The 13,235-nt window shown below is 43.5% G+C and overlaps 1 long non-coding RNA gene across 1 annotated transcript; it reads left to right on the top strand.

The window, feature by feature from the left end:
- Window positions 1–484: 484 nt before the first annotated feature.
- Window positions 485–4,268, top strand: LOC119293632. Its single transcript, XR_005143162.1, has 3 exons — window positions 485–869; window positions 1,833–1,871; window positions 2,005–4,268. It is a non-coding gene; the product is annotated as an uncharacterized LOC119293632 (long non-coding RNA).
- Window positions 4,269–13,235: the final 8,967 nt, after the last annotated feature.

Below are 13,235 nucleotides of genomic sequence, written 5' to 3'. Positions count from 1 at the left end.
CAGGTGGGACGTGCAAAGAGGTGCTGTCCTGTTCTCGATTTTGTTTTAATATCGATTGAAATTGCTCTTATATTATGGGATGAAGGGAGTAGAAACCAGTGGTTTGTTTAAAGATGTACATTTGCAGGCATACTACTTGTATTAATTCTAGCATATAATGTGGCTGCGCAACTCGCTCCCCCGGCAAGCCCCCGGTGTCATGCGTTTTCTGCCCTTTGATCTTGTCAGTCTGAGCTTTGACTTTGTGTGTATCGTTGGATGTTCGCTGGTAGTTACAGTGTTTTGTTTTGACCATGTGGTAGTTTTGCATGGCCCAATGTTCGATGGGCTCTTGCAGCTTCTGTCATGGCTGGGCCAGCCCTTTCAAGGTGCGAGTGCGCCCAGTCCTGCGCATCGCGTGGTTTGCGGGAGCATAGGGCAAGTCGTGGCCTGGAAAGTCCCTCGCCCGCATGCCGCACCCCTCCCTCCATCCTCGATTTCTCTCCCTTCCCAGCAAAGTGTCAGACCCTAGCCGCCAACCCTTCTCGTCTAGAGCTCGCGCCCCCTCAGCCTCCTCTCCTCCGACTCCCTCCTCTCCTCTCCGACGCTGCCGCCTTCCCTCTCCCGCTCGTCGCCTCTATCGTCCCCTCGATGCCCTCGCCTCCATCCTCTCTTGTAGGGGCAGGGGCGTGTGAATGATAAGCATCCCCGGCGGCAGCGGCTAGAGCCAAGAGTTCGCGGAGGCGGCAGAAGGACGAATAGCGGCGGTCCGACCTTCGCTGCCCATCCCGGGCTCAACTTCATTGCGTACCGGTCGGCTGGAGGCTGCCCTCTTTGTTCGTTGTTCTGGTTCCAGTCTAATCTGCGGGTCTGGACCTACAGGTACTGAGGTACATCTCTCTCTCTCTCTCTCACTCACTCTCTCTCTCGGGGTGGAATGATATGATGGTTGCTCGTAGGGTAGGAGGTGGGAGCGATGATGTTGGCGGCCAGATCTAGAGGCTTAGCTAATGCAGCTGGTGGAGTGCTCCTCCATGGCTTGCAGCTCGAGGAAACTTGCCAAGAGCCATGGCTAGTTGAGAAGAGGAAGGGAGGTAGAGGAACGACAGGGAAGAGGATGGTCAAGAGCTTTATGCCAAGATTTTCTGCCCCAACTGGCCAACTCTCCTGTGACTGGTGGTGGAGAGCCAAGGCTGGGTGAGAGGAGGAAGGATGTAGAGATGGGAGCAACTTCCCTTGTGCCGTCTCTGACCACATTTTCGCCCAAGGTTGTAGCGGTCGTAGCAGGTGGGGAGGAGCTGCTGACCTTGACTAGCCTTGACCCTGCATCAGGCGAAGAAAAATGCTCTGTTATTTCTTATCCTTGGTGATGTTTAGGTCTAGTTGTGGATCTTTTTGTCCATATAGAACCATGAAGTTATAGGTTCATTTTCTTCTGTATATTTGTGCAGATATTTGATTGATGCAAATATTTAGTTTGGATTCTTATTAATTGCCTCTGAATGTTGCTAATTTTGTATAGGAGAAGAGTATCAAGTATCTGTGTTGTTTGTCTAACTGTATGCATTTTGTTGGTATGATAATTCATCCTCGAAAAAATCATATCGCGTCCTACTGTGCTAGATGTTGGATATTTGGCTTTAATAAAAGCTATTTCTCAAGCAAAAGCAATTCATTGAAGTCATTTGACAAAGAGAAATAATCTCTATATAGTGGATACCATCATAGATCCTTTTACTTGTTAGCAAAAGCACTCATTTTTCGAAACTCAACACATAATAGGGAAAATAATCGACATTAACAACGTTGGTCTGCTCATAATTGATATTCCTAATAGATCTGCACCCTGGCAGGCAGATCTATCAGACATGGAGAAGATCAATGGTTTTAAGGTATATATGAAGTCTCCTACATTCCCCTTCTTTAGCTACTTTTAGTTTTTGTTGTTTCGCATTAGAGCTATTCTTTGTCCTAATATTTGTAGGGAAAATCAATTGGATCCTCATCTTCTATTTGTGCTTGTAGGCTGGTGATTGGGTTAGAGTCAAAGCAAAAGTCCCCTTCCCCAAATAGCCCTGATACAGCCGATCAAGTTTGGATAGTTGCGATTCAGGTTTGTGTGGAAAGTAAGTCGGTTTGATTTACCCACCATGACTCATTTATTCTATGCAATGTGACATTTTCTTGGGCCTTCTGTTTGTAGCGTGGCACCTACAAAGAAAAGATTAAGAGAGTAATTTCTTAATGATTTTGTTTGTGCAGCATAACATAGTTACATGGTTATGTTGAAAATAGCCATGTTTTGCAGAAGATAAACACAAGGATCTACTTTACTTTTTTTTTCTTTGTCATGTGCGTTCCCGCTGCAGACTTTTGAAGGGAAATTCACCATGGGACTTCAAATATTATTGGTTCCGTGCTCATCAGTTTACTTTCTTGCATTTATTCTTCATGCTATATGCCACACTTTTCCTATTTTGTTAAAGAAGTGAACTAATTCCTAAACTTCCACCGTATATACATTAACACTGGAATACTATACCGACCCAGCAATACTCTGATCCTTCGTTGTTTTTCGAAAAAAATATGAATTTATCTATGTAGGTGTAGTACTATATCCCATTGAAGCTTCTTTGTAAGACATTAATCTATTTGGGTGCATGCCTTGAAGGAGTAGTATATTGAGCACCCTAAGATAATCATCGAGCTGTTTGGTGAAATTTTAAATGATCCATTAAGCGACCTTTTATGATTGACCATTGTATGAGAGCATGTTTTAGTACTATTTGGGCGAGTTAGAATTCTGCATGATCACATATCATGACTATCTCCATGAAAAATGCTTTAGACTGTACAATAATGAAAATAAGCATTTTTGGCCTTTGAAACATATACTGTTGTTGGGACATCTAATTGGACCTTCCTATGTAGAAAATGAGAAGTGCTAAGTGTACATAAACCTGCACTTCATATTGCTTACATGCGTGATTTATCATCTATGATCCTCTTTTATCTTGCTTACTTACATGATTTATTTGATTGCTAGTAGAAATAATTATATTAGCATGTAAGTTTGCTAACTTACTACCTTCCATCTTATTCATCGATAATGCTTTGAAGACACCAACAAGAATAACAGTTGTGCATGAACATGTCAATTACAATGACAAGTTCCCACCTTTCAACGAAGGATCTCATTTTAAATCCTAATTTTGCATGCCTAGGTGGTTGGCTGATGGAGAGTGTTGCACTACTGCTTATTAAATGATAGTAGTGCAGCTCACGATTTGATTTAATTAGCATTTTGGTAGTGAAAATATGAAGACCCCTCTCATGTGAGTTACTTGTTTTCAGAGAGAGAACGATCATTGGTATTTATATGGATTCGGTGCATATAAACAATTAGCTCACATTTAAGTTTGGTTTTTGAATTAGCTTTCCAGTTATGTACATGTTTTCCTCGATGATGATGTATTTCTTCTTCTAAGATGAATTAGTAACTTTAGCACCAAATATGAAGCTATTTGGACAAAGAAAAATTTGATTCCTCTTTGCTATTTTCTCTCTTTAGTATTGCTTTGATGTTTTTTGTCACTATTCGATGTTCTGCCTTTAGTGGCCTCTGTCTTGGTTTACAGCTCCATATGGTTACCTACGTATACATATGTAGGTTTTGTTTGAATTGTACTCAAATCGTGCATATGTTTCCATATTCTTGCTGTTATACTATGCTCCAAATCAAGTATAAAGAGAAAGACTAACTTCTGGCGAGCGAGTAGAGCAAGGCCCATAGCCAGTAGGCTTGGGCAACCTCCCCTGATATAGTGAAGTTTGCCTGGCTAGCGCCCATGGTTTTTCCCCTTTGTCTTGGAGGGGTTTTCGATGTTAAATCTTGTGTCTCTTGCTTGTTTTTCGTTCTTTCTCGAGTTGATTTGCCTGTCGTATCTCTAACAAGTGGCATCAGAGCCTTGTTTCTGTCTAGGGTTTCAACAACATGGCATCGATGAAATTTGATCTTCTGCTGCTGGACTACGACACGAGTTTTCCCTTGTGGCAAGTGAAGATGCGGGATATCCTGGCACATACCGATTTGGACGAGGTGCTAGATGGCTTCGGTGGAAAAGAACCAAAGGCGTGGACCAAGGATGAAAAGCGTAGAGATCGTAAGGCTTTTTTTGACACTTGAAACAGTAGGAGAGGCTCCTACTGTATGTATTAAATTAAGTGACAAAAAGTCTTATAGAGCTATAACCTTACATCCATAGCCATGTTGTAACTAAGGGGGAGGGGTGAAAACTAGAAAAAGGGAACAAAAGAATAAATTTAAATACTATTTACAAAAGAGGACAAAAAGGGTTGAAGTTTCTCTCCCACTCTGTAACGAAGAAGGGAAAGGTCATCTCTCAACCTAGCCAGCCAGGATGATTTCGAAGGTGAAATCCCTCTGAAGTGTTTGTTGTTTCTCTCTTTCCATATGCTCCACGCAGCCTGTAGGAAGAGGTCCATGAACATCGGGCTATTCCACGTAGTTTTCGCGTGCTCAATCCATTGAAGTCTTGTACCATGTGTTATCCAGATAATATTAATATGTGACCAACACTCTTGGCTAAATGGACATGTGAAGAAAAGGTGCTCCAAAGTTTCTTCAATAGGAGAAGTACACAGCAGGCAAGTGTGGTTGTCACCAATGTTGTAGTGTCTCCTCTTGAGCATGTATCGTGTGTTTAGTCTATCGAAGAGGAGTAGCCACCCGAACACTTTTATTTTCATGGTGACCTTAGATTTCCACAGCCACTTGTATGTTTGGTGAGCTCTTATTTCTCTGAAGTAATATGAGTAATATTGGCTCGCAGTGTAATCTCCTTTACCCCAAATGCATGTCCATTTATCCTTTTCGTGGTCCAAGGTAATCGGAGCCAGCAATTGCTGAAGGTCCACCAGCTCTGCATGAGCCTGCGCAGAAAGGGGAAGATGGAAGGTTTCCCCCAACGTGTCGGCTGTTAAAAGTGCCTGGACAGATATATCTTCATTTTTGGTGTACGAAAAGGCCCTGGGGTGGCTAGAGGCCAGAATATCATCCATCCAAAGATCTTTCCAAAGTAAAGTGGTGCAACCATCCTGAATTGTGACTTTGGTGATCCCCCTATAAACTGGCATGAGCTTTGTGATGTCTCTCCACCAGAAGGAACCACATGCATCCGTTGCATGTGGGATTTTCGATGTGTAGTAGGTGTTCCAGATTAATTCCACCCAAGGTAAATCCCAATGATTGTAGAACTTGTGAAGATATTTAAGCAATAGGGCATCACTCTGTGTTCTGAGGTCCAGTATACCCATTCCACCACACTCCTTAGGTTTACAAATCATGCTCCAAGCAGCCAGAGAGTTACATGTTTCCCCCTGTTCCGTCTTTTTAGTCCAGAGACATTTCCTTCTGATCTTGTCTAAGAGCTCAATAATGGAAATGGGAAGCTTGAGAGTACATAGAGCAAAGATCGTGAGCAAAGTGATCACTGAATTTACTAGAGAAAGCTTTGCTCCATACGAAATCATGTTAAGGGTAGCAGTTAGGCGGCGCTCTACTTTGCAAACCAAAGGCATTAGATCCTGAACAGATGGTCGTGTGGTCCCCAAAGGCAGCCCAAGGTAAGTGAAAGGCATTTTGCCAGTCATGCAACCGAAGATTTGAGCAATGCTGTTACTGAGAGACTCATCACAGTTGATTGGGATGAGAGTGGATTTTTGGAAGTTTATTTTAAGGCCAATGGAAGTTGCATAATCCGACAAAAACTGCTTGATCGTGGCCGCTTGAGTTTCACAAGCCGGAAGTACCAAAATTGTGTCATCCGCGTATTGAATGACCGGGTAATCTTTTTGAGTTGCACATGGGAATGGAAGCTGAATATGGCCCTGAGCAAAAGCATCATTAATGACAGCTTGAAGTAGGTCTGCGGCAAGCACGAAAATCAGGGGAGATAGTGGGTCTCCTTGTCGAACCCCCGTTTTGCAATGGAATTGTCTCCCTGGAACGCCATTTAAAAGGACCAAAGATTTACCTGAGGCCAAAATTGTTTGGATCCAGTTTAGCCATTTGTCGTTAAACCCCATGTGCCTCATAATCTCCAACATTGGCTCATGCTCAATAGTGTCAAATGCCTTAGCAAAATCAAGTTTAAGGAGGACAATTGGTTTCTTTGATGTTTGACATTGATAAATGTACTCAAATGCCCACGCCAGACAGTCCTGTATAGATTTGCCTTTCAAAAAGCCATATTGATTTCGGTGCACGATTTTTAGGATGATCTTTTGGAGACGGTTGGCAAGAAGTTTCGTAATGATCTTAAGACAGCAATTGAGTAGCGTGATTGGTCTGTAATCATTGACTGAAGCAGGTGCATTAATTTTTGGGATCAAAGTAATGAAGCCCTCATTAATACTCTCCAGATTTAAGTTGCCCTCATGAAATTGATTGCACAGAAGGTAAAAGTCTTCTTTAATCACGTGCCAACAAGATTTGAGAAAGTGTCCAGTGAAACCATCTGGACCCGAAGCCCTATCCGCAGGCATGTATTTAATGACGTCGTCAATCTCCTGGTGAGTGAAAGGTACAGTTAGTCGGTCCAAATCTTCAACCTTCTTGATCAATCTAGCTAAATCAAACTTCATCTCATGTTGCTGAGAAGATCCAAGCTGTTTTTTGAAAGCTTGAAAAATAACTGATTCTTTGCCCGCATGATCTTCAACACAATAACCATCATCCGTGGTGAGAGAAGCAATGTTATTTCTCCTATATCTTTCTGAGGCCATCGCTTGAAAAAAATTTGGTTGCTCGTCGCCAAATTTGACCCATCTAATAGTACATCTCATCCTCCAATACTCTTTCTGATAATTAAGAAGCCTCAGAATATGGTGTTTGAGTATGCGACGAAAATTTGTTTCTGGAGTGGTGAGACGCCTTTTATTTTCAAGTTCATCAAGTTCGAAGAGAGCCCTGTTGGAGTTTTCAATGGCAATAGACAGTTTAGAAATACCTTTACTCCAAATTTTCAGATCACGCCTCAGGTGTTTAAACTTGCGGGAGATGACAGTGGCCATGTTGGTCGAGGGAATTGGTTTGGCCCAAGAATTAGAAACCGTGTCCAAAAAGCCAGGATGATGTACCCAATACTGTTCGAACCTAAAAAAGCTTTGAGCGAGGAATGTTTGTCTCAATGCAAACCACACAAGGGACGTGATCGGAAACTGGCCGCCCAAGAGGTTTTACTAGGGTTTTAGGGTAAGTAGAAGTCGAGTTGGTGCTCGTGAAAAACCAGTCAATTTGTTCTAAAAGGGGGTCCACTTGCATATTACTCCAGGTGTAAGCTCGACCTTTGATGGGCAGTTCCACTAGATTTTGATTCCTGATAAAGTCGTTGAAGGTGATCATATCCCCAATATTTCCCCCTGGCTTATTACGATTGTCTGGGCCACGAATGAAATTAAAATCCCCCAAAAGGAGCCAATCTTCATTGTTAGGGATATTAAGGTCTAGCAGCCATTGTATGAAGTCCCTACGTTCATCACCTTAACATGGGTCGTACACATTCACAAGGGTCCAAGACTGTGCTGATTGAGTGGATTGGAAGCGGGTCACTAAAGCAAAATCTCTGGAGGCTACAACAGTGGCAGAGAAAATTGAGCTATTCCAAATTGTGGCAATTCCACCGAAGCACCGCGGGCCGGAATAAATTCAAATTTATCAAAACATTGCGAACAGCAAGACTTAATAAAGTTATTATCAAAAGAGTGCTTCTTAGTTTCCCGCAGACAAACCACAGCACAACCACTAGCCGTAATGGCATTAAACAGAGCAAGTTGCTTAGGTTCAAAATTTAAACCACGAACGTTCCAACAGAGAACATTCCAGTTCACCAAAAGTACCATGGATAAAAGAGAAAGGACTAAGCACCGGATGAGGATGAAAGAGCATCCTCCATAACTTCATTAAGCACCTCTTTAGAGAGCTCGGCAGCAGGAATAGCACATTTGACTGTTCCAACAAGTTGAAGCGTGGCAATCGGGGTGGGCGGCGGAACAACAGAACTGTCATCCTCGTCAGAACGGGCCCTGGTCTGCAGAGCTGACGGATTAATCCTGGGCTTGACCTTGGAAGATCTTGGCTTGCTGTCAGTAATGGCTGGGACATTGAAACTGTCATATTTGTTTGACCTGGCACTACGATGAAGAGAAACAGATGACACGGGCATGGCAAGCTTCCCTTTGCGTATTATGTCATCAGAATTTGGCCCCGTTCCACCAAGGGCACTTGCAGAGCTATTTCCAACATTAACCAGGGTATCAGCAGTAGGACCCTCAGATGGCTCATTTCCAAATAGCTGTGGAGATTCCACAGGAATCTCATCCCCAGAGCCAGGAGCATTATCCACATTTGTACCAATAGGAGCCAGTTGAACCACCATTGTGTTTAAATCAGGTGTGTCCGGGAGCTCTTCAATTTGCAGAGAGGAGGAGGCAAACTCCCTTGTCTATTTTGTTGCTGTCACTGATACCAGGTTATTCTCAACAGTGATCACAACTTTAACCTGAACCCAATCATTCCGGAGCCCAAAACCAGAGCTCCAAGGGCCATAGGAGGCTACTAAAGGCATGATGGTCGTACTCAGGAAGGAGTTGAGTCTAATGAAATAGAAACCTTGATTAATGAGCATTGATGAAATCACATTACCATGTTCAGTTATAGCAAACTGGATTCCATGCTGTGTGAGAGAGACCACAACTTCAAGAGAGCTAGCTGGAGCAGCAGGGGGGTCCATTGGGGTAATAAGTTCAGAGGATGTGGCCATACCAGAACTCTCTCCATCCACCAACGAGTGAAACAGGTTCGCAGGAACCATAACATAACTGTCTGACACTGTCGCACTGGAGTCAGAGCTGCCAGAAACCATAATTGAATCATTCCAGGTCGTACCTGGGCTATCCAGCAGGTTATTGTTATGCACAATACCATCTTGGACGTGGAGGCCCTCCTGAGCAAGCCATGCCTGGAAGTTATACAGAGCTGGAGGAGGAGATGGAGGCCATTGTCCCCAGTTTGCCTGAAAGTGAACCTCATTGCCCTGATTGTCTGCATTTGCATTGGCAGCATTGGCAGCATTTGCATTCATCTGCGCATTCTGAGCCATCCAATTGTTCAGCTGCGCTTGATAAAGTTGTTCTGCTGTGAGTCCATCCCCGTGGAGAGGGTGAGGAATGCCATCCGCCGGTGGTGTCTCAATCCCTGCAGGTGGAATCTCAGGTAGATGGGCATCCCAGTCACTGCTGTGTAGCGTAGTAACACAGACAGTCCAACAATGTCGGTCTCCGTCGAGCTGATGCATAACAAAGCTTTTTGGGACTAGACGCAAATGAATAACTCTAACTTTCAGCAAAACAAGCTTTCTATCCCCCTTGGATTGTGCCAAGTGACAAGCTCACCAAATTTATCGACTGACTTGTGCATGTAGTGTGAAGTCTGATAATCTTGTGGGAACCCAATATAAATAAGCCAAATCTGAGGACCGAACGTGGTCAGCCGCATGTTCAGAGCCGCATCATGAGGCACAAATGAAATAACAGTGTAGATATTCTCTTCATCCTCATCTAGCTCAAAAGTAGTACCCACCATAGCATCTCTAGTAATGGAATCCGCAAAACCAAAAATCCCAACTCCTAAAGGATGATCATCTATCTCAGTGGGGAAGAACTGGGACTCATGCAGCAAACCTTCAATGGTATGGCACAACGCCGCCTTGTGATGGAACGGCACGAAGAGATTGACTTCCGCGATGGCGAGGAAGTCATGGCGCAGCGGAGGAGTTGGACTGACCACCATGTCATCCCTCACCTTCCTGTCTTCCGGTCCAAGCTTGATCGTCATGCCCTGCAGAAGGTAGGGCACCACATTGATGGGGAAGTTCGCCATGGTAGGGTGGTGGAGCTCTGGAGCGGTGGCAGTATTGGAGCAGAGAAACAGGGGAGAATGCATATCGGCACAGGCTCTAGTCCCCTTGGGAACCCAGACTAGTTGCGGCTGCCTCCCCCCTAGCCAATCAGATGAGTACACATGTCTGGATCGACCCTTGGATGAGCATCGGACGGCTGCAGACACAGGAGGGTCAGTAGCATTGCCATCGGGTGTAGAATCAGTAATTAAAGTCTGATTGATTTGATGCCTCAGGGAGACTTGTTTGAATGAATCTGTCATAATTTATTTACCCTTCTCAAGGAGATAAGCATCACGGTTATTTTCTTCCTTTTGCGGTACAGATTCAGAGGGACTTGCCATTTGAGTATCCGCACAGAGAGAATTAATCTTTACCTTCCATTGCATTCTACGGGCCATAGGGTGACAAACATGATGTGTGTGGCCCAAGAAGGAGCATGTATTACGTCGAATAAGCCCAGGGCAGGCAAAATATTGATGGGCCAACGAGCCACAAAGAAAGCATGGCTAAGATCCATAGCGATGCCGTCCACCGTCGTAATGACCCTCTGTAGATTGACCAGAAGGGCCCACAGAAGGACCAGAGGAGGTGTTGTTGCAAACGTTATCGGGACAAGAATCCGCTTGGTGACCGGAGCCATTACACACATAGCATAAATTCAGGCGTTTGTTAATGTAATTCGATGGTGGGACCGACACAATAGACCATATTTTGGCAATGTGACTGTCAGAATAATCAAATTTGCGCTGGTCATTAATATAGAGCAACATAAACGGGGGAATATCATCCCAGCAATCTTGCCTGAATTTACTTCCGTGAAATTGATTGCGAATTTGAATGCCTGAGGGTGGAACCATAGTTTGAAATTCTCCAATACGGACAGATGTCGGCAATAAATGTTGATTGGCTGCCGTGTCTCCAGGCCTCGATTGGGCATTTCCCACATGAAAGCTACCAAATTGGAAGTTAGCAGTAAATGCGTTGCCTGGAATATTCCTTGAAACATTAATGCCGGAATTAACCTGAATGGATGACCGTTGTGAGACTCCAGCCGACATTGAGCTATCCGGCGACATTCCGGCGACTGCAGAAATCCTTTGTGGGCACAATTCTTGATCAAGAAGACCAAATTTTGCCAATTCAGACACCGAAGAAGGATCAATAGGAGTAGTCCGGGAATCAAATGAGAATGAGTGTTTAATCGCCATTGGTTTGCGTGCAGATAGCTCTGCCAAATGATGATCCGAATGCCATCGAGTATCACTCTGGGGAGAAGCATGTCTCTCAGGACGGTACAACGAGAAATGACAGATAAAATCTGGCCAAATACGATCCTTGAGATGGTAGATGAAATGACCAACTCGATTAGACGCCACCAAGAAATGAAACTTGCGATCATCCAACTGTGAGATCGAGAAGCCCTCAGAGAACCTCCAATACAACATTGAAGAGCAATACCCACAGATTCAACCGAGAGGGGGAAGGAGGCTGAGGAGAAGAAGACCACCAAGAAGAACTCCTTGGTACCATTGCTAGGAGAAAAATGAACCGTAGATCCAAAATGATGATGAACCTGATCCGCGATCGCCTGGCCAGGCTTGAAGTCCCAATGGAGTAGACCATCCATGTCTACAAGGTAGAGAGGACGCCATTGCTAGGGTAGAGGTGGTGGAAGGAGGACGCCATGTCCCATACCCATTGCTAGCGTTGATTCCTTGATTGTGGGTTATCCATTAACATGTTTTCGTGGATTTGCCCAGATCGTAAGGCTTTATCTATGATTCATCTTCATCTATCTAACAATATTTTGCAAGAAGTGCTGGAGCAAAAAACTGTAGCAGCTCTTTGGCTGAGAATGGAGTCGATCTGCATGTCCAAGGATCTAACCAGTAAGATGCACATGAAGATGAAGTTGTTCACAGACAAGTTGCAAGAAGGTGGTTTTGTGCTAAACCACTTGTTGATTTTCAAGGAGATCGTTTCTGACTTACAGTCTATGGATGTAAAGTATGATGATGAATATTTAGGTCTTTTGCTTTTATGCACTTTGCCTAGTTCTTTTTCAAATTTTTGAGATACCATATTATATAGTCGTGATGAACTAACTGTTGCTGAAGTATATGAGGCCCTTCAACAGAAGGAAAAGATGAAAGATATGTTGCAATCTGATGAGTCATCCGCTAAAGGAGAAGCTTTTCATGTATGAGGTAGGCCTGAGCAAAAAAAGTACTACTACTACAACAACACAGATAGAAGCAAGAACAGTAGAGGTCATTCGAAGTCCATAGGATCTGGGAAGGAAAAATTCTGCAGGTATTGTGAGAAAGTGGGTCACCTCATTGATGAGTGTTGGAAGTTGGAAAATAAGGAGAAGCGGAATGGTACATGGAAACCTAAAAACAAATTCTATGGTGATGGTAAGGTCAATGTTACATTTGGTAATAAGTCTGATTCGGATGATGCTTTAGTTGTTTTTGTTGGATGTGTTTCATGTCATGATGAATGGATACTTGATTCTGCCTGTTAATTTCATATATGATGTAACAGAGATTGGTTCAATACTTATGAGTTTGTGTATAGTGGAGATGTTATGTGTATGGGAGATGACAACCCATGTGAGATTGTGGGCATTGGTTCTCTTCAGATCAGGATGCATGACAACATGATACGCACATTGATAGATGTGTGACACATGCCAGGCATGGCCAGAAACCTCATCTCATTGAGTACTCTTAACTTCAAAGGGTACAAGCACTCCGGTCCAGGTGGAGTTCCGAAGGTAAAAAAGTTCCCTCGTTCATATAATAGGTGACATGAATTCTGCTAAGTTATATGTTCTTAGAGGAAGCACTATTATTGGTATTGTTGTGGTTGCTGTTACTTCTGATAAAATCCAGTAAAACTAATATTTGGCATATGAGCCTTGGGCATATGAGTAAACTTGGCATAACAGAATTGACCAAGAGAGAACTTCTAGATGGTTGTAACGTAAGTGACTTGGAGTTTTGTGAGCACTGCATTTTTGGTAAGCACGAGAGGGTAAAGTTCAATGTTGTTGTTCATACCATAGAAGGTATATTAGATTACATACATGCTGATTTGTGGGGACCTTCCTGTAAATCCTTGCTTGCTGGTGCTCGTTATATGCTTACAATTATTGATGATTACTTCAGAAAAGTGTGGCCTTATTTTAATGATTGGAAAGTTATGGTAGAAAGGCAAACAAAGAGGAAGGTAAAAATACTTCGTACTAACAATGGTATGGAATTCTGT

Source organism: Triticum dicoccoides, chromosome 4B (genome assembly GCF_002162155.2).
Source record: "Triticum dicoccoides isolate Atlit2015 ecotype Zavitan chromosome 4B, WEW_v2.0, whole genome shotgun sequence".
In the NCBI taxonomy this organism is placed as follows: domain Eukaryota; kingdom Viridiplantae; phylum Streptophyta; class Magnoliopsida; order Poales; family Poaceae; genus Triticum; species Triticum dicoccoides.
The sequence above is the reverse complement of the archived record's forward strand: the minus strand, read 5'-3'. Positions and strand labels throughout refer to the sequence as shown.